The 3,853-nt window shown below is 41.1% G+C and overlaps 1 pseudogene; it reads right to left on the reverse strand.

Annotated features, from left to right (window-relative positions):
• Positions 1–297: 297 nt before the first annotated feature.
• LOC132171303 (receptor-like protein kinase FERONIA) lies at positions 298–2,925 on the reverse strand (annotated as a pseudogene).
• Positions 2,926–3,853: the final 928 nt, after the last annotated feature.

A 3,853-nucleotide genomic window follows, 5' to 3' on the forward strand; every position in this document is an offset into this window, starting at 1 on the left:
TGGAGGTGCACGTTAATCTTGAAGATCAGAACCTAACCCTCTCTTATCTTAAATAGGCTTTGAAACCGGTAAGAAAAAAAATCCTAGAGGTATTTTGTCCCACAATAATTCATATGCATCTATTAGTTAGGCTAGTGTAAAACACATGTTGCATACACGTACGTGGTTGTCTAGGACACCTCAATAAAGTGAAAACTTTAACATTACACCCATCCTACATTAAAACTTTTAGAATAGACTTCCTTGATATTCGAAGATTGCATTAAAATTTGATGTTTTCATACAATAGTTGCTCCACTTGCCATATAAAATGACTATATTTCAAACCTGCTCCTCGTGGTCGGCAATGTGACTCTAATAAGACATCCTAAAAATTGATCAGCTACTATCTTCTTTCACCGACCTTGAAGATTTACAATCTCAGAAAAATCTTGTCCACTGATCGTACTACTACTACATATGTCATTGGGTAGGACAACTTCCTTCTCAAGCCTGGCATCTTTGTCCGCACTCTCCTGCAACTGCAACGCTAGCTCAAGGTCCCGCACCACATCATTCATCGATGGCCGGTTGATTCCATTGTCGTGCAAACAATTAACCGCAATCTCAGCAAATGTCTTCAAACACTCGGCCTCTATTTCACCCTTCAATGACGGATCAATGATCTGGTCAACCTCTCCATTGCTATAGCATTTTGGAGCCCACTCTCCTAGGCATACCACTTGCATCTCTCCAGTACGTATTAAGGGCGGCTTCGCAGATAATACTTCGAACAAAACTACACCAAACGAGTATACATCAGACTTCTGAGACAATTGTTGACGTCGGTAATATTCTGGATCTAAATACCCAAAAGTACCCTTTACATTTGTGCTGACGTGGGCTTCTGACTTTCCTATTTTGGATAACCCAAAATCAGACACCTTTGCTTCCCATTTCTCATCCAATAAGATATTTGTCGTCTTCACGTCACGATGAATGATTGTGTGGTTCGCGCCCATGTGAAGATAGTTCAACCCACTTGCTGCACCGATACATATCTTCAACCGTTGCTTCCAACAAAGAGGAGGATTATCGGTGGTTTTGTGGAGATGATCACGAAGGGTCCCACGAGCCATAAAATCATAGACGAGGATCATCTCATTGCCATCGTTACAGTAGCCTATTAAAGAAACGAGGTGACGGTGGCGAAGCTGGGAGAGCATCTCAATTTCGGTTTCGAACTCGTGAGCCCCTTGTTGAGAACCGGGTGTCAACCGCTTGATAGCAACTAGGTTGGCCCCACTGTCAATGTTTATGTACCCTTTGTACACGTTACCAAACCCACCAACCCCAATTATGAGAGCTTCGTCAAAGTTGTGGGTAGCTGCTTTAATCTTAGCCAATGAAAAGTGACGACACTGATCAGACGGCAAAGATGACCTGTGAGTCTTTGATGACTTGTTTGTAGAGCTGGACTCCTTGTCTCTTTTGCGCCGCCGGAGAATGAAGAATCCGAGAATGGATAGCACAATAAAGCCGAAAAGTCCACCACCACCGACGGCACCTATTATTGTAGTAGTGTTATTCTTTTACTTGGTCGGTGCTGGTGACGGAGCTATTATTGTAGTGTTATTCTTGGACTTCGTTGGAGGGGTCAAAGCAACTTGGCCGGGATTGGATATGCCATTAGAGGTGCCTGCTTTAATGATTTCGACACCGTTCAAGATTGCATCATTGTAAGCAGTCTGCCATTCTTGTGGGTTTGCTTCTAATGCGAGAGAGAGATTCATTTTCTTCTCGCCTTCTTTGCCAAACATGGAAACCACGTAGTCTCTATATACCGGAACTCCATTTCCACCACTCCAAGCTATCACGTCGGCTGCTCTCTGTGCGGTCATATTTGCTATGAAAATTAGAAACACTCTATCTCCTACCTGAGTGATCTCTGGTTGAAACTCGCAGAAGTGTAGCCTAACGAGATAGACAAACCCAGAATCTACGGGGAATTCCCAGGTGAGATTGTAGCTCTTGTTGATAGTTGTGTTCGCCCCCATTGTCCGGGCAGTGCGATAGACGTCTTCTGGCGCAGTGTACGGAAGTATCGTGGTAAACTTCAGTTCAATAGTTTTGTTAGCAGCTACAACAGATTGTTCATACGCTATGAAGTACTTATCGTCCTGACTCCAGCCTCGGAACATGCTTGTGTCTTCAGAGGGTGGAATGGAGCGGCCACCAACATTTACTCTGTATAACGTCTCCATAGCAGTGCTGTTATCGATGCGGTACAGGTTCAGCTGGCCGATAAAAGAAACCCCTCCCTCATCAGCAGACGGGGTTGAATAGAGATTGGTAGGCATCGACAAGATTTCAATTCCATTGATAAAAGCGTGTGAATTAGAAACGCTGGGAGTGAAGGTGAAGTTCAGCATCTCATCTTCCACGATGCTGATTAAGTATTCTCTCAATATGGTATCCTCTTTAAGTGAAGGGCTGAAATTGTCAAGAAGAGTAAAGCGTCCCGCTTTGACAGAGAATTGGGGTTTAGAGCGATCAAATTTGGGGTACGAAGCCGGGTTGAAGTATAGTCGAATGAATTTTTGGCCGGCTTTGACCGGGAACATGTAGGTGAATTCGGAGAGAGAGACCCGGGCTGTGGTATAGGGTGTTTGAACATCAGAGAAGCGTGGAACTGAGCTGGCGCCAAAAGATGTCTGGTTTAGAGAGTTTTCAATAGGGAAGAATTTTGAAGACACGTCTCCAATCCAGATTCGCCCGTCTGGAGAAGTTGAATTGCCAGAGGAACCACAGGTTACGAGAATCATATCGATCGGTGTGTAAGGATACGGCGAGCCACCGGCGACGGTGCTTGTCAGGTGGTATAGCAAGAAGGCTATGTAGAGAGGTGTAAAACGTGGTAACAGGTTGGTCCAGAGACGTGTTTTGCTTCTGTTCCACATCGATCGTAGCGCACAGAGACGCAGAGAGAGAGAGAGAGAGACAGAGAGAGAGAGAGAGGGTAATTGAAGCTCAGTACGTAATTGCAAAGTCATCTACTCATTATGTTTTATGGTTAAATCTTAACTATGCTGGTTAACGAAATTTGTAAAAATACTCGCATTTAAATCTTTGTATTTTATTTTTTTAATTTAATTAAAAAAATTATAAATTCAATACCATAAATTAAGAATTTTTGTATAATAAAATTTTTTGATGGGAGTTAAGGAAGTTTCCCTATATGAACGGACTCAACGGAGGTTAAACTGAAGTCACGTCATTTCATTTTCTGGAAATTGAAGGGAGTAGTTAACGAAATTGATGCGATGCTAGTGAGTCGAAATGGACATTGCAGAGGCAACCGAGATCCACACGCATCTTTCCAGATAAGCTTTCCATGTAGTGGAAATCTTCCATGGATCATGCGTAACGTTTAGTGGGTTGGCAACACTAATTTAATTTTCAGGATTTACTAACTTTTTCAAAGTATTGACCCCTTCGTTTTGATTGAGACAAATGTTATACTTTTCAAAAACAAATTTTATAATTTATTCTATAGGAGATTATGACACATTATTTAAGAAGCAAATTCAGAAAAAAAAAAAAAAAATTTGGGTGGTCATCCATTTTTTAAGACAAAAAGAAAAATATAGAAATTACAGTATATAATTTTTTTTTTTTTCTAGTGTTACTTTAAAAAAAAAAAAAAAAACATATGTTGACAACATGATGACACATGATGCGTTTAAAGTAAGAGGGAGACATGGTACAAATCAGAGTTTTTTTTTTTTTTTTCTCCAATAAAAAAATAACACATTAGCTTTGAATACTAAAACTGAAAAAGACAGAAATACAATTATTTAGTCTCTCCCATTTT

The sequence above is a fragment of the Corylus avellana genome, chromosome ca2 (assembly GCF_901000735.1).
Source record: "Corylus avellana chromosome ca2, CavTom2PMs-1.0".
Lineage (NCBI taxonomy): Eukaryota > Viridiplantae > Streptophyta > Magnoliopsida > Fagales > Betulaceae > Corylus > Corylus avellana.